This window comes from Triticum urartu, chromosome 7A (genome assembly GCF_056163025.1).
Source record: "Triticum urartu cultivar PI428250 chromosome 7A, HENAU_Tu73, whole genome shotgun sequence".
Classification (NCBI taxonomy): domain Eukaryota; kingdom Viridiplantae; phylum Streptophyta; class Magnoliopsida; order Poales; family Poaceae; genus Triticum; species Triticum urartu.
This window is the reverse complement of record NC_141879.1, coordinates 720,894,090-720,920,292: the sequence shown is the minus strand read 5'-3', so window position 1 is coordinate 720,920,292 and position 26,203 is coordinate 720,894,090. Positions and strand designations below refer to the sequence as shown.

The 26,203-nt window shown below is 41.1% G+C and overlaps 1 long non-coding RNA gene across 2 annotated transcripts; it reads right to left on the bottom strand.

The window, feature by feature from the left end:
• Positions 1-3,738: 3,738 nt before the first annotated feature.
• Positions 3,739-6,791, bottom strand: LOC125524955 (uncharacterized). Of its 2 annotated transcripts, XR_015612048.1 has the most exons (6): positions 6,760-6,791; positions 6,292-6,391; positions 6,131-6,210; positions 5,310-5,407; positions 4,352-5,209; positions 3,739-4,260 (listed from the first exon to the last, which is right to left on the bottom strand). It is a non-coding gene; the product is annotated as an uncharacterized LOC125524955 (long non-coding RNA). The 2 variants fall into 2 exon arrangements; XR_015612047.1 differs by lacking the exons at positions 6,131-6,210; positions 6,292-6,391; positions 6,760-6,791 and having other exon boundaries at positions 5,310-5,741.
• Positions 6,792-26,203: the final 19,412 nt, after the last annotated feature.

The window sequence follows — 26,203 nt, the reverse complement described above, 5'->3', positions numbered from 1 at the left end:
ACCGCCGTGCGGCTGAGCGCAACTGCACGTGGGGGAACGGGGATTCCTCTAATTAATCGCATGGATTAATTAGTCTTAACACATCCATCCTTCATCTAGCTACATGTAGGATGTATATAAATTGGTATTATTGTATGTAAAGGTGCAATGTGGGACTATTCAAAAATAATTACCTTGAATTTGTGAACACTTCACTAAAAGAAGAATAATTTTTGAATTCAGCACATTTGATTAAAAATCTCAAACTATTTTGGAAGACACAGAAATATTTTTAAATGGAGATATTTTTTAAATTTTGAATTTCGTTGGAATGAGAACAAAAATTTGAACTTTCGAACATTTTTTAAGTGCGAACAAAGCTCTAGAATTCTGAACATTTTTCAAAAAAATGTTTTATTTTTTGAAATTATGAAAGTTTTTTTAAAATATTAAATTGATGAAAAAGGAAAATAAAGTAAAATAATCTTGGAAGGGAAAATAAAAAATAAACTTAAGGATAAAAGAAACAAACAGAAAAAACTGAAACAGAACAAAGAAAAATGTAAACTGGGCAAGACATGATTCACCGCTACAAACGGCAAATAAGGTTATCGCAGCTGGGGTGGGGGGCTGGGGCTGGGGCTGGAAAATAAGTGGGCTAACTTCGCTGGCCAGAGCGCGCACACCACGTATGAAATTCTAGACAATTTATTTTACCTTTCTAGATTTAGTACCAAGTTGGATAGAAAAATCTTGTCGATAATGAATGGATGAAAAATCGGAGAAAACATTTCTCCAATATGGATTGTTTTTAAGTGCAAGTTTTGTTTTGGTCAATCAATTTTGGAAACACAAACATTTTCATAAAAACAGGAACTTTATTGATTTTTGCAAAATGTTTGGAATGAGAAAAAAGTTCTGAAAGATTTTTAAAAATGAGAACAAAATTTTGGAATTATGAACACTTTCCAAAAAAATGAGGATTTTTTTTAATTATGAATGTGTTTTGAATTTTTTTATTTATGAAATATGTTAAACAAGAAAAATAAACTTGGAAGGAAAATGAAAACAATAAACAAGAAAGATAAAAATAAACGAACAGAAAATGAAAATAGAAACATAAGACAGGAAAAAGGAAAATGGGCCGGCCAGTTTTTGCCGGAAAATAAGTGGGTTGGCTTCGCTCGGCCACAACGCTCGTCCCACGTATGAAATTCTGGATTCTTTTTTACTTTTCAAGATTTAGTACCACCTTGGATAGCAATTATTTCGGTGATGAACGGATGAAAAAAATTGATGAAACATTATGTGAATTTTGTTATACTTGGCAATGCATGTGTTTATGTTACTTTTATATTACCCTACCTTGTACGTAATTTTTATATTGCTATGGAGATTGGTATATGACTTTGTTATATGAAACTGATCATCCACAAGTATAGAGGGTTAATTGTAGTATTTTTGATAAATAAAAATGTCAAACCCAACGTGGAGCTAAAGGTAGAATTTATATTCTCTTCAAGTTCGATCGACCACCGACACAAATCTACGCGCACTAACATTTGCTTTACCTAAAACAAATCTCTACTCCTAATGTCTCAGTTGGTAGTCTCCGTTCCAGATTTATTTTCGTCCCACCTCTCCTGGGTTTTTTTCGTCCTCCCTCCCACCTCCCAATTTCGTTGATTTTTTTCGTCGGTTTTTTACTCGCCCCCCTCCCACCTCCCAATTTCGTTCGGTTTTTCTTCGTCCCACCTCCCACCACCCCCTCGTACTGGTTCTTTTTCTCTTCACTCTTTCCTTGCAAACCAGTAATTTCCTAACATACAAAAGATCACGAATGTATCTTTCCTTACCCGAATCAATCGGTCCCTACATCAGTGCATTTCTTTATTAAGAAAACTAACACGTAAATCTTAACGCATTATAAACAAATCCCGTTATGAACCTAATTAATTTATTATGGAATCTGTACGTGGTCGCGTTGGTTCTTTTTCTCTCCACTCTTTCCTTGCAAACCAGTAATTTCCTAACATACAAAAGATCACGAATCTATCTTTCCTTACCCGAATCAATCGATCCCTACATCAGTGCATTTTTTATTAAGAAAACTAACACGTAAATCTTAACGCATTGTAAACAAATCCCGTTGTGGACCTAATTAATTTATTATGGAATCTGTACGTGGTCGCATATCTCCCCTCGTGAAAAAATCGCATCCATCTCCCGTTAAAAAGGAAAAGAGAACATGAACGATCAATCCCACACCCTGCATCTTAGTAGCAAAAAATCTCCCCCGCCTCTACTACTGCGCCTCGCCGTGTGCCCGTCTTGACCCATGCCTCACCTGCATGGCTGGACGCCGCCGTCTCCACCGCCACGTACAAGAAACCGGTGGGCAGAACCATCCATTAAAATCGCACACCCCCACCCTCCTCCGCAATCCCTAGCCCCGCATCACCCTATCGCTTTCTCGCCTCTCTTTCCCCTCGATGTAGATGGTGCCGAGCGGCGGCCTCGAGCACCGGCAGCGCCGCCCTCTCTATCTTCGCCGCCTCGAGAGATGGGCCAAGGCTATCGTGGTTCACCGCCCACGATTGGGCCGCCTTCGGTTGTCGCGCACCACCGGCTCCACCTAACGTGCCCGACCCTCTCCGCTTTCGACCTTTCGGCCACCACATCCTTCTGCACCTCCATCCATCATCCACAAGGCCACTCCCTGCACCCACCCTCCTAAATTCTCCATACCGGGGGACAATCACCGAAGATCCAAGTTGGCCCGATATCAATTTTCTTACGTGCTTTCTTTATCAGTTGGTGATGGGAATGGGTTCCAATTTCTCTATCTGACTGTGGATTCGCAGGCAAGAAGCGCTTCTACATGCATCCTCCTGTCGGTCCCTAAAGAACCAAGGTAAATGGTTGATACTGCGTTTGTCTAGGATGATATATGTTGGCTCTGTTCCGATCGAGCAGTTTGGTGACTAATTTACTAGTAATTTAATTATATTAATTAAATGAGTCAGGTGTATCGTCGTGCATTTATCTTGCCAGTAATGTTCTATGATGCTCTGATGCTCTTTGGGAATTGTTTATCTTGTCTTGAGTGCAAAACATTTGTTTATTAATGCATTGGAAGAATCCTTGTTACTACCTTGAACCTGTTTTATTACTGAAGTAAGTACCCAAACTCTAAATTGCTACATTACCTTGTAGATTGTATACGCTCATTCTCTTATGATTTTGTGGTTGTATATACAGTGTTCTGAAAACTTTATTTGCTAACATTATGAAACGCCTGCTTTTGGCAAGATATTAACTTGCATTTCGTGAGATTGATAGTGGATGCATCCGAAAATCAATTGGCAACCCGATGCATGTTATTTTTACGATTGAGAGATATTAACTTCAAATTTATGAGATTGATAGTTGGAGTTATGTTCTGAGGAGTTCTGAACATGTGATTTTTGGAGTTATTAACTTCAAATTACTACTCCAGTTTAGACAGGAAGCCCCATTGTTCAGTATAGATGGCAGTTTATATGTGTTTTTAAAAGCAAGAGCACCACCTCATGCTATGGAAACCTAAAGAGCAGACAACAAAAATGCCCATTTACATAATCTAACAAACTTTAAGCTAGTAGTCCTATGACCACAAGTTTATTACTATGGACATTTACATTTGTCTACTTGTAGTATAATCATATAATGGGCAAGCACAAGTTCCAGTATATAGGATAGCATACGTACACATAAATGTAGACCAAATTTCATCGGCTAGAATTGTGAACCGAATCAATTAGAAGAATACAAACGGACCATATCCCCACAGAATAAGAGATGGCCAACTGCTCATCATACAATATGATGATCAGAAGTGTGGAACAATTCACACGACAAATAAATAAACTTGTTTAGCAGCCTCCCCAGCACTCGGCAACGACACCGGCAGCCTCCCCAGCACTCTATCACTGCACGAGCTACCATTACCCCTTGTCTATCTCTCGATCTTGATCTGGAAAAATAACAGTGAGAAAAGAATTATTTACCTGATACAAAAAATATAATTCTCTGGTGCATGAAAAGAAACTATTGTGGCAATCATTAAACATGCAACAGGAGTTTATAGGAACAGCATATTGTCATGGGTAAATCTGAAAGCATCTTTGCTCGATATTCTCTTTATATGATCTGCCAAAATTAGGTGTGCTTCTTCTGCCATTATGCTTGGCAAACTCAACAATTCGCTTGCTATAGTTCCTTCGTACTATATTTGGCAACCTAAAAATAATGTGTAGGGGAGGGCATAAGTGTATGTCAAAGGATCATAACCCAAAGTATGTTTAGTAAATTACCACAGAAAAGCACAAACCTGAGTGTGCAAAAGAATTGTTAGCAATTGGGATGGGCATCGATGAAGAACATTTCTGATCTACAATGTTTGATCACCGGGAAACTTGCTCTTTTTAGAAGAAAAAAGTGGCCAGGAGAAATCACAAATTAGTTCCAGCTCCCTCCATGCTTCTTATATAAATACAACCAAAAAGCAGTGATAAAAACTTCCCCCCTTGAGGCAGTATGGACAGCTTACCAAATCTTTAGTCTTTCTCATCTTAAGGTCATCTCCAACTTCAATACTCTAAAAACAAATATGCCAAAGATGGGTTTTACCTTCCCTGGAAGTTTATAGTACTCCAAAGCTTCATCCAACCGTTGTTAACGGAGGGGAATACATATATATATACAGGCAACCACAACCTGCTCTCGCGACCCGTCGTCTTGGACCTTGCCGCCCCGTCCCAGTGCCTCCATCTATCTGCAACACACACACACCTTGCCGCCCCGTCCCAGTGCCTCCATCTATCTGCAACACACACACACCTTGCCGACTTCACCCAGGCCTACCCCTGTCTGCGATGGGCCTGTGCCTCCAGCGTCCGCCGTGGCCTGCAGCTCGTCCATCGTGTGCTAAAACCTGAATCCAGGTTGTACGTTGTCCCGATCCAATCTCTCCTTTTTCCTTTCTCATCATCCGATCTTTTTTCCTCGAGGTGTCTCTCTGTAGACGCAGACTTTTTTCAGTTCTATTTAATCGGCCATAGGCGCAACTCTTTGTCACCCGAGTTGTGTAGTCTCTCCTTTAATTCCTTCCTGCATATATTTATGTCAATGTGCTTACGTCCGTTCTCTCATCAAATGCCCGTATGTTGCAATGGGAGAGCACCGGTTCCTGTGAAGCACGGTTGGTCGAGTTGAGAAACTGTGTCATAGGACAAAAAAAGCAAATAAACTATCCTTCCACTACACAATGATAAAAGCAAATAACTTACTGTGCAAATGGCTCAAGTCAGTTAATCAGGAACTTCTTCATATTAACCAACTCTTCACGTGCAGCAACAGCCATCGTCTCAAATATGCTGAGGCTTGTCTATAAAGGCAAGAACAAAATCAAGTTTAGGAACATCAAAAATTAATTAGAATGAGAATAGTACGTTGATGGCATGTGGCAAGCACAGAATACTCAATCTCATTCTTGTAGGGAACAATCAAATGCAGCAATGTGGCCACCTTTATGACTAACTTTTGTGGGATTAAAAGAGCTACATCTGTTGACATTCAACAGTTATTGGCTTCATTCTTACCCTAATTCTTAGGACATATTTGTGTTTACAACAACATTCAGGTCAGGTAACAAAGACTAACTCCCACGGTTACATGCTTGAGGTGATGCTATCATTCTGTCAGTATAATAGTAGAAATCCTCATATCATCTTGCAATGAGCAGAAATATAATCTGTATGTACATGTTTATGTTTTTTCTACCAAGAGAAAACTATTATGGACATGAACATAATCAAATCAGGTTGATTTCTTTTTACAGAAAGAATCCCATTTATATGGTCTATCTGTACAATTATATGGCTAATGGTTAGAACGAATGAATTTATTTTGGGGAACAAGAGAACGGATGATTTGAAGTGTATGTGCTCCACCACTACGGTGAGGACACACATATTGATTATTGTGCAGGATAATAGAAACATGCAGAACGTCTTGCCTCAGATTTGCAGGAGTACTACTGGACCAGATCTTATTAGTTCAAGGAACAAATTGGAGTGGTGCGCAGTAATACTTTTCTTACAGAACTTACTTTGCATGTAAACTAATCTCTAACACAAACACATCTTCAGAGCCACCCAATAGCTCAGCCGACTTCGATCTTGACCCCAACTGTACGATACAGGAAAACAAAGTTGACTAAACCACACAAGAAGAGAGGATTCCAATATGATGAAGCCGGTGATGGAGCACCTTTTGGTCCCTGCAGCAAAGCTGGATGCCATGAGGGAGAGGATATGCCGAGCGTCAGGTGGCTAGCATGACAAATGTTCCCAAGATTTTTTCCTGGACACTAAAAAACTAAAAACAGTTGGATTCAACGGCAAGCATACACGATCCTTTAATTCTCCACAAAACAAAAAATTGCAAACATAAAAAACCATACAACTTTACATGTTTTGCCTTTTTTCTCTCAAGATGGAAATCATAATACAGAAGGAGATAGGCCAAAAGATTGACTAAAGGAATAACATAGCAGCTCCTCTCTGTTTTTCCTGAACCACTACACTTTTTTTCCCGGACCTTTGCAAGGGACAACAGCAAGCGTTGGATTCTCCACTGCTACCCATGCAACTTGCAGTACAATTTTGCATATTTATGCAGGTTTATATGAGGCAAGGTCGATTACTTGAAGACAGAGTATACATTGACAGAACTTACAGTATTACTTGAAGACAGTGGGCATTGACAGAATTTCATCCTCCAGCGGTGGAGCTTGGCAGGGGCGGCGACGCTGTGAGGTGCAGCCCATGGGGAAGGTGAGGGGCGGCCAGATCCGCGGGTGCTGGCGACGAACGACGGCCTGGTCGGGCGCGCGGTGAGGCAGAGGCACGGGGGCACAGCTGTGCAGGGAGGCTGCCGGTAGGCTCGATTTGGAAATCAAGGAGAGGACTGGGTGGATGGATTTTTGGATCGGGGGGATCCCGATGGGAGGAGGGTAGGCGGTGGTGGCGCTCGACGGCGGGGTGTGTCCGGCGGCGCGCGGTGAGGGCAGGGTAGGAGGTGGCGTTGCGCTGCCGGTGGAGATGGGATTGGGAGGCCGGGACGTGCGTGGCTGGGCAATTTTTTTTCTAACCTGTACCGGTTCGGCTGACTTATGATGAAGACTGTGGGTGGAATACCTAAACGGAGAGGGACTTTACGACTATTAGTACCACCTCGTTTATATTACGATTTTGTCTATATACGAATTATAAAAGCGTATTATGATATGAGAAGAAAGCGTATTGTGACGATGAACCCACGGAGTCAATCCGTGCTTTATTATTAGGGATAGATTTAACAATCCGCTCTTTAAGTCTCAGCCGTCAATCTTCATGGTTAACTATAAAATCAACGGATGTAAAATGATGACGTATGGAGAACTATGAAAGCCTCCATCATTTAATATTAGGTAAAGATAGTGGACTCATGTGACAAAACTGGTTTAAAGGTTTTTTGGATGCACAAGTAGAGATCATACTTAGTGCAAAATGAAGGCTAGCAAAAGATTGAGAAGCGACCAACTAAGAAACGAATAATCTCATAAGCAAGCATTAAGCATAAATAACATTGAATAATGCATCACAAGTAGGATATAATTTCATTGCACGACTATTAACTTTCGTACTTGCATAGGGAATCACAAACTTTAACACCAATATTCTTACTAAAGCATAATTACTCACCAACATAACTCACACATCACATCATCATATCTCAAAACTGTTACTAAGAATCAAGTTTATTTTGTCCAATGATTTTCATGGAAGTTTTTATTATATCCTTCTTGGATATCTATCACTTTGGGACTAATTTTCATGTATTGCTTTTGACAAGCTCCAACAAATATAAGTGAAGAACATGAGCATAATATTTTTCTTTCTCTCAAATTAATTTAAGTGAAACAAGAGAGAATTTCTTGCAATTTTACTAACTCTCAAATAAATCTAAGCGAAGCAAGAGAGCATTTCTTCAAAAATACTAAGCACACTGTGCTCAAAAAGATATAAGTGAAGCACTAGAGCAAATTCATTGCTCATAAAAATTTAAGTGAAGCATAGAGCAATTCTAAAAGTCATGACATAATTTTGGCTCTCTCAAATAGGTGTGTCCAGCAAGGGATCAAGACTTAAAATACAAAATAAAACAAGCAAAGACTCATATCATACAAGGCGCTCCAAGCAAAACACATATTATGTGGCGAATAAAAATATAGCTTCGAGTAAAATACTGATACGTTTCCAACGTATCTACTTTTCCAATTAGTTTTGCCCTTGTTTTGGATTCTAATTCGCATGATTTGAATGGAACTAACCCAAATTGACGTTGTTTTCAGCAGAACTGCCATGGTGTTATTTTTGTGTAGAAAGAAATGTTCTCGGGATGACCTAAAAATCCACGGAGACACGTTTTGGAATTAATGAAAAATACTGGCGAAAGAATCAGCATCACGGGGCCCACACCCTATCCACGAGGGTGTAGGGCGCCCCCCGGGGCGTGCCCCCTTGCCTCATGGGCCCCCTGGGACTCCACCGACCTCAACCCCAACCCCATATATTCACTTTTGGGGAGAAAAAAATCAGAGAGAAGGATTCATCACGTTTTACGATACGGAGCCACCACCAAGCCCTAATCTTCCTTGGGAGGGCTGATCTGGAGTCCATTTAGGGCTCCGGAGAGCGGAATATGTCACCATAGTCATCGTCAACCATCCTCCATCACCAATTTCATGATGCTCACCGCCGTGCGTGAGTAATCTCATCGTAGGCTTGCTGGACGGTGATGGGTTGGATGAGATTTACCATGTAATCGAGTTAGTTTTGTTAGGGTTTGATCCCTAGTATCCATTATGTTCTAAGATTGATGTTGCTATGACTTTGCTATGCTTAATGCTTGTCGGTAGGGCCCGAGTGCCATGATTTCAGATCTGAACCTATTATGTTTTCATGAATATATGTGAGTTCTTGATCCTATCTTGCAAGTCAATAGTCACCTACTATGTGTTATGATTCGGCAACCCCGAAGTGACAAAAATCAGGACCACTCCCGGTGATGACCGTAGTTTGAGGAGTTCATGTATTCACTAAGTGTTAATGCTTTGGTTCGGTATTCTATTAAAAGGAGGCCTTAATATCCCTTAGTTTCCAATAGGACCCTACTTCCACGGGAGGGTAGGACAAAGGATGTCATGCAAGTTCTTTTCCATAAGCACGTATGACTATATTCAGAATACATGCCTACATTATATTGATGAACTGGAGCTAGTTATGTGTCACCCTATCTTATAACTGTTGCATGAGGAATCGCATCCGACATAATTATCCATCATTGATACATTGCCTACGAGCTTTTCACATATTGATCTTTGCTTAGTTACTTTTTCGTTGCCACTGTTACGATTGCTACAAAAACTACTACTGTTACTTTTGCCACCGTTACCGTTACTTCCATACTACATTGCTACTAAATACTTTGCGGCAGATATTAAGTATTTTAGGTGTGGTTGAATTGACAACTCAACTGCTAATACTTGATAATATTCTTTGGCTCTCCTTGTGTCGAATCAATAAATCTGGGTTGAATACTCTACCCTCGAAAACTGTTGCGATCCCCAATTATTGTTGGTTATCAATACTATTTTCTGGCGCTGTTGCCGGGGAGCATAGCTCTATTCTTTGAGTCACTTGGGATTTATATGTATTGATCACTATAAGGAACTTGAAAGATGAAAGAACCAAGATTTTTCCCTCAACTACGAGGAGAGGTAAGGAACTGCCATCTAGCTTTGCACTTGATTCACCTTTAGTTATGAGTAAATTTGCGACACATACACCTGTTATTGATTCTGATATGTCGCATGTTATTGATGATCCCACTACTACTATGCATGATGCTTATGGTGAAACTACTTCTATGCTTGATAATACCGTGCTATTAGGTGAATTTCTTGATGAACAACTTGCTAGGGTTAGAGAAAATGAAATTATTGAAACAAATAATATTGATGAAAGTGATGATGAAGATTCTCCCCCTAGATATGAATTGCCTGATGTGCTGGAGGGTTATGCTATGGATGAAGAAACTGCTAGAGACCTTTCTGCTTGCAAAGATAGATATGATCTTAAGAAACTGTTAGCTAATCTAAAAGAAAAGTCTTTGAATGCTAGAATGAAATATGACCCTGCTTTTGCTACTTCACCTATCTGTATTTCTGATAAGGATTATGATTTCTCTGTCGATCCTGAGTTGATTACTTTGGTTGAATCTGATCCTTTTTATGGCTATGAATCTGAAACTGGTGTGACACATCTTACTAAATTGAATGATATAGCCACCCTATTCACTCATGAGGAAAAAATCGTTGCCACTATATCCTTAAGTTATTTCCGTTCTCATTAAAGGGTGATGCTAAAACATGGTTTAATTCTCTTGCTCCTGGTTGTGTGTGTAGTCCCCAGGATATGATTTATTACTTCTCTGCTAAATATTTCCCCGCTCATAAGAAACAAGCTGCCTTAAGGGAAATATATAATTTTGTGCAAATTGAAGAAGAGAGTCTCCCACAAGCTTGGGGGAGTCTTCTCCGATTACTTAATGCTTTGCCCGATCATCCTCTCAAGAAAAATGAAATAGTTGATATCTTTTATAATGGACTAACTGATGCTTCCAGAGACCACCTGGATAGTTGTGCCGGTTGTGTTTTCATGGAAATAACTGTTGAGCAAGCTGAATTGCTATTGAATAATATATTGAGTAATGATAATGATTGGACACTTCCTGAACCAACTCCTAAGCCAACTCAAAAGAAAAGGGGTATTCTATTTCTCAGTCCTGAAGATGTATGAAAGAAAAGGGTATTAAAGCTGAAGATGTTAAGAATTTACCACCTATTGATGAAATACATGCTCTTAATAACCCGACATAGGTAGTAAAGGTAAATTCTCTATAGATTTGATGAAGGTGATTTCCTCGTAATAAGTCTGCTAGCCAATGCTTGGATGAGTTTGATAATTTATTGTTAAACAAGAAAACTTCAATGCTTATGTTGGTAGACAATTGAAACGTAATGCTTATATGGTTGAACACTTGAGTGATTATATGTCTCGAGTTAAAGGTGACCTTAAACTTATTAGTAACATGCTTCTATGGTTACCACTCAGGTAGAACAAGTGCTTAAAGCACAAGATGATTTGCTTAATGAATTAAATAATAAGAAAAATGATAATGTTGTTAGAGTTATGATTAGAGGGGGTAAAATGACTCAGGAACCTTTGTATCCCGAGGGCCACCCTTAGAGAGTTGAGCAAGATTATCAGAGAACTAATGTTGATGCACCTAGTCCTTCTAAGAAGAAGAAAAGGAAAAATGATAGGACTTTGCATGCTTCTAGTGAACCTGTTGTTGACACACTTGAGAATCCCAATGATATTTCTATTTCTGATGCTGAAACACAATCTGGTAATGAACATGAACATAGTGATAATGATGATGTTCATGTTGATGCTCAACCTAGCAATAACAATGCTTTAGAGATTGAACTAGCTGTTGATCTTGATAACCCACAATCAAACAACCAACATTATGATAAGAGAGACTTCGTTGCTAGGCAGCACGGTAAAGAAAGAGAACCATGGGTTCAGAAACCCATGCCTTTTCCTCCTAAACCATCCAATAATAAGGATGATGAGGATTTTGAGCGCTTTACTGAAATGATTAGACCTATCTTTTTGTGTATGCATTTGACTGATATGCTTAAAATGAATCCTTATGCTAAGTATATGAAAGATATTGTTACAAATAAAAGAAAGATACCGGAAGCTGAAATTTCCACCATGCTTGCCAATTATACTTTTAAAGGTGGAATACCAAAGAAACTAGGAGATCCCGGAGTACCAACTATACCATGCTCCATTAATAGAAACTATGTTAAAACTGCTTTATGTGATCTTGGAGCCGGTGTTAGTGTTATGCCTCTGTATTTATATCGTAGACTTGATTTGAATAAATTGACACCTACTGAAATATCTTTGTAAATGGCCGATAAATCAACTGCTATACCTGTCGGTATCTGTGAGGATGTGCCTATTGTGGTTGCAAACATTACTATTTTAACGGACTTTGTTATTCTTGATATTCCCGAGGACGATAGTATGTCAATTATCCTTGGTAGACCCTTTTTGAATACCACAGGGGCTGTTATTGATTGCAACAAAGGCAATGTCACTTTTCATGTTAATGGTAATGAGCATACGGTACACTTTCCGCGGAAACAACCTCAAGTCCACAGTATCAATTCTATTGGAAAAATTTCAATGATTACTATTGGAGGTTTTGAATTCCCTCTTCCTACTGTCAAGAAGAAATATGTTATTCTTATTGTTGGGGATATGCATATCCTCGTTGAGGTAACATAGTGTTATTCGAAAATTCTCCGGTTTCATGTTATTCGGAAAGAGTTTGTTAACAAGACTTGATCAACCTTGTTAGTGGATTCCTGTTGATGAGCACGAGATGGATGAAGTTAGAAAGAACGACTCTCTGTACCCTCCTTTTACTTTCTGTTATTTAGATTAAATAAAGCAAAAATAGTATTTTTGTATTTTTCTGAATTATCCTTGCAATAAAAATACCTTGAAAATAAAGTTCTCCAAATGTCCTCAAAATGAAATATGATTTTTTGCAGAATATTTAAGAATTTCTGGCATTGAGAACTCACCAGGGGCCCCCACCATTTGGCCACAAGGGCACAGGGCGTGCCACCCCCCCTGGGGCGCGCCCCCTGCCTCGTGGGCCCCACGTGGACCCCTGCCACTTATTCCAGCACCCACTCACTTCGTCTTCAAAAAAAATCCTCCCATAGCTCAAACCCGTGTTCTAGCTCATCTTGCTGCAATTTTCGGTCTCTTTGCTCAAAGCTCCATTCACAAAATTGTTTTGGGGGATTGTTCTTCAGTATGTGACTCCTCCAATGGTCCAATTAGTTTTTCGTCTAGTGTTTTATTTATTGAAATTTTTTGCTTCCAAGGTGACCCTGTTCTTGAGCTTGCATGTCAAATTTATATGGTCAAAAGTAGTTTTAATGCATGATATAGCTTCTAGGCACTTGTGAGAGTAGTTGCTATCAATCTCGTTGAGTTTGGTTCACTTTTATTTTGAGTCACTAAAATTTCAGAAATTTTTCAGATAAAGAAAAGTGCATAGGAAAATGTACCAAGGTGGTTCCTCAAGGAAGCAAGAACCAAGGCTCGCGATACGTGAACCGGACAATGAACTACCGAGGGAAGCTCAAGTGCGGCCTTGTGAATGGCCGTCAGAGGAGTTTGTGGTCTAGGAAGACATCAATGATGAATTTGGCGCGTATGTGTGTAATGCTGATCTTGAGGACTTCGTGTCAGATAAGTGCCTACAGTACCACTACCTAACTGATTCCTTTGTGAGGAGGTTTAAATTTACATGCTCGCGCAATTCTCACACTATTTTATTTGATCTTTATCATAAATCATATACCATGGACCTAGAAGATTTTAATACTGCAGATAAACTCCCGCAGTGGGGCAATGTTAGTGAACCTTGCAAATCTGAATATAAAGACTTTCTTGGTAGTATCACTGTGGGGGAATCTAGGGAAATCACACAAGCTACCATAGGGAGCATTCATTTCCCTTCCATACATTATTTTGCTCTCTTTATAGGTAGATGCATTAACGGTAAAGATGAGGCTTGTCACATGTGCGTTCTAGATCTTAGTATCCTCAAGAGTGCGGTATTAGGTGATAAACAATATAACTTAGGGGCCATTGTTGCACGAACGTTGCATCTTAATGGAACAAGTGGAGATTTGTTTGGTGGAATTTATGGAACTCGTGTAGCTAATTATCTTGGTGTACCCATACATGGAAATGATATGGAGTTGCCTCCTGCTTATCTAGATTATAGTGCTATGATTCACCATCAGTTTCTTGAGAGGAATGAACTGTTCCTCCAGTACTGACTAATCTTTGATAGACAATGCACTGTCCATGTTGCCCTCCCTGATCCTACTTTCTTTAACTTTCGGGAAAAAAGGAGATATGTTATAACCAGGGAGGAGGCGAACGAGTATGAGAGGAGGACGGAGGCAGCTCGCCTCCAAGCTGCGGCTCTTCAGGTAGTAGCTGCTACATCTCAGTACAACCTCAGCTACGACTTTGGATATTCCCCAGGCCAACAGTGGCCATAGACCAACTTAGGCCAAAAGCCTAAGCTTGGGGGAGTACGTATTTCTCACCGATATTACATTCTTGTCCACACACTCATTCTAGTTGTCGGTGCTCATACTTTTTCATTGTACTATCCATGCTAGTTTATTTTCTTTTCTAAGCCTTCTTCTTGTGTGTTTGAAAAACCTTAATAAAAATAAAAAAATTAGTTGTAGCTTTTAGCTAGTTTACTTTCCATGCCTGTAGTAGTAGTAACTAAAAGAAAACCCAAAAAATTTCTCGTTCTTGTTTTGCTTGTTGGGAGCTTTCCCGTGTAAATAGTTTTATTTCCTTTCTTATTATTTGGGGGTCGAGAGGAGAAGACCATGATGAAAATATTGAGTGGCTCTCATATGCATTATTGTTGATTTAACCAAGATCCCATATTACCTTGTCTTCTCCCTTGTATATAATGCTTGCAGATTCCAGCTTAGTCCAATGCACGTGCACTACTATTATTATTATCCACACCGTCCGGTCATGCGAGTGAAAGGCAATAATGACGATATATGATGGACTGAGTGAGACGAGAGAAGCTGGTATGACCTCGACCTATCTAGTTTTTGTAAATATGATTAGTTCATTGTTCCTGATTCAGCCTATTATGAAGGAAACATGTTCGCAATGACAATTAGAAATTATAGTTGCCCATGCCATGCTTAATTATCTAGGAGTTTATAATGGTTTACCTTGCGTGCCAACATACTATTAAAATGGTTGTGATGTGGTATGATAGGGTGGTATCCTTCTTTGAACGATTCGAGTGGCTTGACTTGGCACATGTTCACGCATGTAGTTGAAACAAAATCAACATAGCCTCCACGATATTTATGTTCATGGTGGTTTATATCCTACTCATGCTTGCACTCATTTATGATTAATCTTAATGCATGTTCATGAGTGTTGTCGCTCTCTAGTTGGTCGCGTCCCAGTCTCTTTCTAGCCTTCACTTGTACTAAGCGGGAATACTGCTTGTGCATCCACTTCCATAAACCCCAAAGTTATTCCATATGAGTCCACCATACCTTCCTATATACGGTATTTACCTGCCGTTCCAAGTAAATTTGTATGTGCCAAACTCTAAACCTTCAAATGAAATTCCGTTTTGTATGCTCGAATAGCTCATGTATCAAATAGGGCTGTCTATATCTTCCATGCTAGGTGGGTTATTCTCACGATGAGTGGACTCCGCTCATCATTCACGAGAAAATGGCCGGTAACCGGGATGCCCATTCCCATGCTCAAATCAAATCAAAATAATTGCAAACAAAACTCCCCCAGGATTGTTGTTAGTTGGACGGCACCCGTTGTTTCGGACAAGCCATGGATTGATGTTTGTTGGTGGTGAGGGAGTATAAACTTTACCATTCTGTTTGAGAACCGCCTATAATGTGTGTAGCATGGAAGATATCAAGATCTCTTGGTTGTTATGTTGACAATAAAAGTATGCCACTCAAAATATTATTTATCTCTGTTTCAAAACTCGAGCTCTGGCACCTCTGCAAATCCCTGCTTCCCTCTGCGAAGGGCCTATCTATTTACTTTTATGTTGAGTCATCATCCTCTTATTAAAAAGCACCAGTTGGAGAGCACCGTTGTCATTCGCATGCATTGCTATTAATTTACATTGAGTATGACTGTGAGTGGATCTCTTTTACCATGAATTACGATGTCTAGTCAGTCCTTGATCTTTAGGGGTGCTCTGCATTTATATTTTGCGGTCTCAGAAAGGGCTAGCGAGATACCATCTTGTTATATCATGTTATGATTGTTTTGAGAAAGTATTTTCATCCGAGATTTATTATTATTGCTCGCTAGTTGATTATGCCATTGATATGAGTAAACATGAGACCTAAATGTTATTGTGAATATGGTTAGTTCATAATATTTGCTAAAAACTTGAATGTTGGCTTTACATATTTGCAACAACAAGATCAAATAGAGTTTGTAAAAGTTTTTCTTTATCACTTTCAGTTTGTCAACTAAATTGCTTGAGGACAAGCAAAGGTTTAAGCTTGGGGGAGTTGATACGTCTCCAATGTATCTACTTTTCCAAACACTTTTGCCCTTGTTTTGGACTCTAACTTGCATGATTTGAATGGAACTAACCCGGATTGGCGCTGCTTTCAGCAGAACTGCCATGGTGTTATTTTTGTGCAGAAATAAAAGTTCTCAGGATGACCTGAAAATCCATGGAGACACGTTTTGGAATTAATGAAAAATACTGGCGAAAGAATCAGCATCAGGGGGCCCACACCCTGTCCATGAGAGTGCAGGGCGCACCCCCGGGGAGCGCCCCCTTGCCTCATGGGCCCCCTGGGACTCCATCGACCTTAACCCCAACTCCATATATTCACTTTCGGGGAGAAAAAAAAATCAGAGAGAAGGATTCATCGCGTTTTACGATACAGAGCCACCGCCAAGCCCTAATCTTCCTCGGAAGGGCTGATCCAGAGTCCGTTCGGGGCTCCGGAGAGTGGAATCTGTCACCATTGTCATCGTCAACCGTCCTCCATCACCAATTTCATGATGCTCACCGCCGTGCGTGAGTAATCTCATCGTAGGCTTGCTGGACGGTGATGGGTTGGATGAGATTTACCATGTAATCAAGTTATTTTTCTTAGGGTTTGATCCCTAGTATCCATTATGTTCTAAGATTGATGTTGTTATGACTTTCCTATGCTTAATGCTTGTCACTAGGGCCTGGGTGCCATGATTTCAGTTCTGAACCTATTATGTTTTCATGAATATATGTGAATTCTTGATCCTATCTTGCAAGTTAATAGTCACCTACTATGTGTTATGATCCGGCAACCCCAAAGTGACAAAAATTGGGACCACTCCCGGTGATGACCGTAGTTTGAGGAGTTCATGTATTCACTAAGTGTTAATGCTTTGGTCCGGTACTCTATTAAAAGGAGGCCTTAATATCCCTTAGTTTCCAATAGGACCCCGCTGCCACGGGAGGGTAGGACAAAACATGTTATGCAAGTTCTTTTCTATAAGCATGTATGACTATATTCGAAATACATGCCTACATTACATTGATGATCTAGAGCTAGTTCTGTGTCACCCTATGTTATAATTGTTGCATGAGGAATCGCATCCGACATAATTATCCATCATTGATCCATTGCCTACGAGCTTTTCACATATTGATTTTTTCTTAGTTACTTTTCCGTTGCCACTATTACGATTGCTACAAAAACTACTACTGTTACTTTTGCCACCGTTATCATTACATCCATACTACTTTGCTAGTAAATACTTTGCTGCAGATATTAAGTCTTTCAGGTGTGGTTGAATTGACAACTCAACTGCTAATACTTGAGAATATTCGTTGGCTCCCCTTGTGTCGAATCAATAAATTTGGGTTGAATAATCTACCCTCAAAAACTGTTGCGATCCCCTATACTTGTGGGTTATCAAATACCGATGGTCGTTAGAAGAAAGAGGGGATGCCACTCGGGGACATCCCCAAGCTTAGTTGGTTGCTCATTTTTGGATAATAGATTGGGATGCCGGGGGCCGGGGCATTTCCAATTAGGTTCTTTTATACTTTATTCCTTCATCCATCTTAAGATAACCCAAAACTTGAAAACTCCAATCACTCAAAACTCAACAAAACATTCGTGAGATCCATTAGTGTAACAAAGAAAATCACTACTATAAGTACTGTACCAAACCAATTCATATTTTGTTTTTGCATTATATCTACTGTATTCCAACTTTTCTATGGCAAAAACTCATCAAAGAAAACCATAGAGCCATCAAAATAAGCACACAACACAAAGAAAACAGATTCTATCAAAACAGAACAGTATGTAGCAATCTGACTATTTCAAAAACTTCTGGAAATCCAAAAATTCTGAAAAATTAGGACGACCTGAGAAATTTGCATATTGATGTACTGCAATTGGAATTGGTATTTTATCACGCTCTGGTAAAAAATGAGAATTGTTTTCGTGAGCGCAAAAGTTTTTGTTTTTCAGCAAGATCAAACAACTATAACTCAAGAAGATCGTAAAGGCTTTACTTGGCACAAACACTAATTAAAACACAAAAAACACAATCATAACAGATGCATAATTGTGCAAACACTCAAGAACAGAAAGCAAAAAGCCAAAATAAATTTTATTCATTGGGTTGCCTCCCAACAAGTGCTATAGTTTTACGCCCTTAGCTAGGCATAAAGCAAGGATCTAAGTTCTGTCATCTTTCTTCCTAACTTTCTTAGAGGTATTTCCATCATGGGGTTTTGTGAACATAACATAAAACATGTTATCCATGGAAATCTTAGCGTTCCTAAGTTGGTGTTCATCATAACCTTTTTGATTCCCCGCAATAATCCAAGAATAATGTTGATTAACATTATTGAAAACCTGTTGGATTATATCTAAAACGGGGACTTCCTTTTTAAGATTCTCATCAAAGATTTTATTATCCCCAAGAAAATGTCTTAAAGCATACTCACTATTGTAAAGAATTTCATCTATCACTGATTTTTCACGATTCATACCATAAAAGTCAAAGATCTCCCTAGCTTCCCGTATTATGTAGTGAAACTCATTCGTAAGAACGAGAGTGGCCAACTTTTTAGTCCTAGGATTCTTTATTATGGGAAGCTCAAAAAACAATCTTTGCAAAGTAGGATGGGTACGAATAAATTTACTTTCAAGTTTCAGAACTATTGCTAAAATAGCATCCACATAAGATCTAGTAGTTTTAAGTATAGGAGCATCATCAATACTCAAATTTTCCACACAATTGAAAAATTCTTGGATACGTTCTTTTCCCATAACGTTCCCTTGCCCCAAGATAAAAGTTTTAGCATCCAGATTGCCTGTACGTCCAATCTTACAAGTTAGGCCATCATCTATTGGTGCCATACCGAAATCACTCATGATTGCAAGCAAAGGATAGATCCGACAAGAAAACGGTGAACGGGAAAGAGAGAGGCGAATAAAACGGTAAATTTTTGTGAAGTTGGGGAGAGGAAAACGAGAGGCAAATGGAAAATAATGTAAATTGCAAGGAGATGAGATTTGTGATTAGGAACCTAGTATATGCTGAAGATCCTCCCCGACAACGGCGCCAGAAATTCCTTTTGATGTCGCTTGAAGCTATGTCGGTATTTCCCCAAAGAGGGAGGGATGATGCAGTACAGCGGCAGTAGGTATTTCCCTCAGATATGAAACAAGGTTATCGAACCAGTAGGAGAAGCAAGCAACACAACGTAAACAACTCCTGCACACAGATAACAAATCCTCGCAACCCGACGTGTTAAAGGGGTTGTCAATCCCTTCCGGGGTACGGCGCCTCAAGATAGGCAAACTGACGTGAGATAATTTTTTTGTAAATTGATAGATCGAACACCAAATAAAATAAATAAGGAAAAATTGCAGCAAGGTATTTTTGTATTTTTTCTTTCATAGATCTGAAAATAAATGCAAAGGAAAATAGATCGCAAAGGCAAATAATATAAGAAAGAGACCCGGGGGCCGTAGGTTTCACTAGTGGCTTCTCTTGAGAAAAATAGCAAACAGTGGGTGAAGAAATTACTATCGGGCAATTGTTAGAACTTCAAATACTCATGACGATATCCATGCAATGATCATTATATAGGCATCACGTCCAAGATTAGTAGACCGACTCCTGCCTGCATCTACTACTATTACTCCACACATCGACCGCTATCCAGCATGCATCTAGTGTATTAAGTTCATGGAAAAACATAGTAATACAATAAGAACGATGACATGATGCAGACAAGATCTATTTATTTGGAGACAGACCCCATCGTGTTATCCTTAGTAGCAGCCATACAAATGTTTTGGTTCCCTTTCTGTCACTGGGATCAAGCACCGTAAGATCGAACCCACTACAAAGCGCCTCTTCTCGTTGCAAGATAAAAGATCAAGTTGGCCAAACAAAACCCAAATATCGGAGAAGAAATATGAGGCTATAAGAGATCATGCATAAAAGAGATCAAAGAAACTCAAATACTTTCATGGATATAAAATGATAGATCGGATCATAAACTCAAAGTTCGTCGATCCCAACAAACACACCGCAAAAGAGATACATCATATGGATCTCCAAGAGACCATTGTATTGAGAATTCAGAGAGAGAGAGAGATGAAGCCATCTAGCTTCTAACTACGGACCCGAAGGTCTACAAAGAACTACTCACGCATCATCGGAGAGGCACCAATGGAGGTGGTGAACCCCATCCGAGATGGTGTCTAGATTGTATCTGGTGGTTCTGGACTCTGCGGTGGCTGGATGAATATTTCGTCGACTCTCATAGGGTTCTGGAAATATTGGGGTATTTATAGAGCAAAGAGGCATTTCGGGGGGCACCCGAGGTGGGCACAACCCACCAGGGCGAGCCTGGGCCTCCTAGCATGCCCTGGTGGGTTGTGCCTCCCTAGGGGCACCCCCAGGCACAGCCAGGGCCCGTTGTGTTCCTTCTGGCCCATAAAAATTCTCTGTAAAGTTTCAGGGCATTTGGACTCCGTCTGATATTGATTTTCTGCGATGTAAAAAGCATGGAAAAAACAGCAACTGGCACTTGGCACTATGTCAATAGGTTAGTACCAAAAAATGATATAAAATGATTATAAAACATCCAAGATTGATAATATAACAGCATGGAACAATAAAAAAATATAGATACGTTGGAGATGTATCAGCGGCATGAAGGGCACCATAGGACAACACCATATCAACATACAACTCATATCAATCACACCATACCACATTTAAGCCGTAGGACAAAAGAAATTTACTCAAACATCACATGATGGCTACACATCATTGGATAATAATATGTGTCATAAAGCACCATGTTTAAGTAGAGATTACAATGAAAGAAAGGTTGCACTGCTACATAAAGGGGGAAAGAGTTTGGGTTGATGGCGGGAAGTTGTTCGATAGTTCCCCGGCAGCGCTCCGATGCTGCCAGAAGAAATGGGGAGAGAGCCCCCTCCTCCTTCTTCTTCCTTTCCCTTCTCTCTAGATGGGAGGAGGGTTTCACCTCTGGTCCTTGGTCGCTATGGCTCCCGGAGGGCAGGACCCCTCCGAGATTGGATCTCTCTATGTTTCTCTTCTATTTTCACGTCTTTGTTTCTGGCCGAAAACCATTTCTTATATTCTCGGAGACCCATAACTCTGATTGGGCTAAAATTCTGAGGGGAATTTTATCTGGATATTATCTTCCTTTGAAGGAAATATGCCCTAGAGGCAATAATAAAGTTGTTATTTATATCTTCTTATATCATGATAAATGTTTATTCTTCATGCTAGAATTGTATTAACCGGAAACTCAGTACATGTGTGAATACATAGAAAAACAGAGTGTCCCTAGTATGCCTCTACTTGACTAGCTCGTTAATCAAGGATGGTTAAGTTTCCTAACCATAGACATGTGTTGTCGTTTGATGAACGGGATCACATCATTAGGAGAATGATGTGATGGACAATACCCATCCATTAGCTTAGCATTATGATCGTTTAGTTTCATTGCTATTGCTTTCTTCATGACTTATACATATTCCTCTGACTATGAGATTATGCAGCTCCCGAATACCGAAGGAACACCTTGTGTGCTATCACACGTCACAACGTAACTGGGTGATTATAAAGATGCTCTATAGGTGTCTCTGAAGGTGTTTGTTGGGTTGGCATAGATCAAGATTATGATTTGTCACTTCGTGTATCGGAGAGGTATCTTTGGGCCCTCTCAGTAATGCACATCACTATAAGCCTTGCAAGCAATGTGACTAATGAGTTAGTTACGGGATGATGCATTACGGAACGAGTGAAGAGACTTGCCGGTAACGAGATTGAATTAGGTATGATGATACCGATGATCAAATCTCGGGCAAGTAACATACCGATGACAAAGGGAACAACGTATGTTGTTATGCGATTTGACCGATAAAGATCTTCATAGAATATGTAGGAGCCAATATGAGCATCCAGGTTCCGCTATTGGTTATTGACCAGAGATGTGTCTCGGTCATGTCTACATAGTTCTCGAACCCGTATGGTCCGCACGCTTAACGTTCGATGATGGTTTGTATTATGAGTTATGTGTTTTGATGAACCAAAGTTTGTTCGGAGTCCCGGATGAGATCACAGACATGACGAGGAGTCTCAAAATGGTCGAGACATAAAGATTGATATATTGGGAGGTTATTTTTGGACACCAGAATGGTTTCAGATAGGTTCGTGCATCTTCCGGAGTACTGGGGGTTATCGGAATCCGCCGCGGGTTTAGTGGGCCTTCATGGGCCCTAGTGGAATAGAGGAGGCAGCGGCCAGATGGAGGCGCGCCCCCCCCAAGCCCAATCCTAATTGTACTAGGGTTGGGGGGGCGTCCCCCTTTTCCTTCTTATCTTCCCTCTCTTTCCCCCTTCTCCTTCTTGGAATAGGAAGGGGGGGGGGCGAATCCTACTTAGACCGGGAGTCCAAGTAGGACTCCCCCCTTAGCGCACCACACCTTGGACGGCCTCCTCCTCTCCCATCCTTTATGTACGTGGGAAGGGGTCACCCCAAAGGCACACAAGTTGATCTTTTAGCCGTGTGCAGTGCCCCCCTCCACAGTTACACACCTCGGTCATATCATTGTAATGCTTAGGCAGCCCCCCTTTCCTTCTTATCCTCCCAGTCTTTCCCCCTTCTCCTTCTTGGAATAGGAAAGGGGGGTGAATCTTACTTGGACCGGGAGTCCAATTAGGACTCCCCCCCTTGGCGCACCACACCTTGTCCGGCCTCCTCCTCCCCCCTCCTTTATATACGTGGGAAAGGGGCACCCCAAAGGCACACAAGTTGATCTTTTAGCCATGTGCGGTGCCCTCCTGCACAGTTACACACCTCGATCATATCGTTGTAGTGCTTAGGAGAAGCCCTGCGTCGGTAACTTCATCATCACCGTCACCACGCCGTCGTGCCGACGGAAGTCTCCCTCGGCCTCAACTGGATGAAGAGTTCGAGGGACGTCATCGAGCTAAACATATGCTGATCGTGGAGGTGCCGTGCGTTCGGTACATGGATCAGTTGGATCGCGAAGACGTTCGACTACATCAACCACGTTACGAAATGCTTCCGCTTTTGGTCTACGAGGGTACATAGACACACTCTCCCCTATCGTTGCTATGCATCTCCTAGATAGATCTTGCGTGATTGTAGGTAAAATTTATGAAATACCGTGTTCCCCAACAGTGGCATCCGAGCCAGGTCTATGCATAGATGTTATATGCATGAGTAGAACACAATGAGTTCTGGGCGATAATAGTCATACTGCTTACCACCAACGTCTTACTTTGATTCGGTGGTATTGTTGGATGAAGCGGCTCGGACCAACATTACATGGCCACATTCATGAGACTGGTTCTACCAACGTGCTTTGCACACAGGTGGCTGGCGGGTGTTTGTTTCTCCAACTTTAGTTGAATCGAGTTTGACTACGGTTGGTCCTGGTTGAAGGTTAAAACAACACACTTGACAAAAAATCATTGTGGTTTGATGCCTAGGTAAGAAAGGTTCTTGCTTGAAACCCGTAGCAGCCACGTAAAACTTGCAACAACAAAGTAGAGGACGTCTAACTTGTTTTTGCAGGGCATGTTGTGATGTGATATGGTCAAGATGTGATGAGATATAAATTATTGTATGACATGATCATGTTTTGTAAAAGTTATCGGCAATTGGCAGAAGCCTTATGGTTGTCTCTTTATTGCATAAGATGTAAGCACCATATAATTGATTTACTTTATCGCAATGCGATAGAAATATTTGCAAAAGCAATATTTGGTGAGACGACCATGTGATGACACGTTGATAGAGATCAAGATGATGGAGATCATGGTGTCATGCCGGTGACGATGGAGATCATGACGGTACTTTGGAGATGGAGATCAAAGGCACAAGATGATGATGGCCATATCATGTCACATATTTTTGATTGCATGTGATGTTTATCTTTTATGCATCTTATTTTGCTTAGTACGATGGTAGTGTCGGTGTCAAAACTGGCAGATCTCGGGGTAGGGGGTCCCGAGCTGTGGATTCTTGGATCAATGGTAATAGGAACGAATGAGATGATGTTTTACCCAGGTTCGGGCCCTCTTAATGGAGGTAAAAACCCTACGTCATGGTCTTGTTTTTATTGATGGAGTATCAAGTACATAGTTGATCTACCTCGAGATCATATGTTGTGGTCTAAAACCTGAGGGTATGATGAATAATGTCATAATAATCTAGCGACTAGCCTGGCCTCGGCTTATATAATGTACCGGAGGCCTAGGATAACAAGAGTCCTAGTCGAATACGTTGGTGGAGAGGAGTCCTTGTCTTCATCATCAAGTCTTGTGGAATCTTCCTCGTGTGCGACATGGGCTGCTCGAAGTGGCCCATGAGTGAACCGCCATGGGGGTCCTCGGCCCGATCTAGCTGGTCGGGAGATGACGTGGTGAGTACCCCCTAGTCCAGGACACCATCAGTAGCCCCCTGAACCGGTCTTCAAGTTGGGGACGCTCCTCGATTCTTACAAACTATTCTTCATCTTCAGTCGTGTCGAGGGTGATGAAATTGATCCAAGTATATGCTGCTGGTGGATCCGAAAAAGAGTCTTGTCGAGGGTGATGATGTTTGGCCGAGGCCACAACACATGCTGAGAGGGTAGCACTGGCTCGGATAGCGTTGGGTGAACCACTTGAGATGCGAATTTACGAGCCTCACGATAAGTTTCCTTGACAACTCGCACCGCATTGTTGTCCAAGGTTCTAAATTCGGCAAGCATCCTTGAAATCATCATCCCCTGGGCAGTGATATATTGCACCAGGCGAGAGATTGCGGGGTCATCTCCTTGGATAGAGGGAGAAGGCTGAATTCCTGATGCTGTCATGATGGGGAAGAAGTAGAACTCCCTCCGATCTGCCACTTGTGGGAACTTGGTTCGAAGGTATAGGATCGCCTCCACAGTAGCGACTTGAATGGCCAAATCAGTGGTAGGCATGGCTCTACCCTAAAAAACCAACGGCTGACCGTCTGCTGCAGGACCTGGGCTGATGTAAACCCTTGCATCATAGCAATGAAGGTGAGGAACGGGTGTTGACTGGAACACCAGGTAGTCGGGGCTAGCATCATAGCCAAAGGCTTGGGTGAGCATCTCAGCAAGAAGGGGTGGAAAGCTAGCATGGTTGACGGCTCTTGTGAGGCTGTGAAACTTAGTAGTTTTGAGGGTGCTAGCCATGGCTGGAGTGTTACTAGCTAGGCTTCTCTGCAGGGACATGGCTGAATGAGGAGTGAGCGATACGGCTAGCGGAAAGGGGGCTTTTATAGGCAGCTATGCGGGACATGCCCGCATGGTGTGGCCCCTTTCCCTTAATGGCGAAGGGCAAGTGGTGCGGCCGACCAGAAAGGATATGGTTGCTACTTGCTCCACGGATAACTAGGCGGGGACAGCGGGGTGAGGACGTGTCGGTCCCGACTGCGCCACCTGTGGATTAATAGTGGCCATGCCGGATGCCAGGGATGAGTCAAATCCCTTAGGGTTATTACGGTTTAATGGTAGCGGTGATATAATACTAGGATAACCTATGCTAGCCTGGCTGCTCTGATACCATGTCCTGTGGCACCCCGATCCGCATGGAGCATGGGACCTTCGTACGTCAGCCCAGGATAACACTTGACGCATGACAGGTCCATAATACAACATTCCAAGTACAAGAATATTCATCAAATACATGTATAGAAGATTACATCATTGATGAATACAATTATCTGGCATAGCCCTAAGGCTATTTAAATGGCAGCGGAAACTTATTTAAATGGCGGCAGAAGTCTTGGTTTGGCAGCATAACAACTCAGGCTGGGCTCCA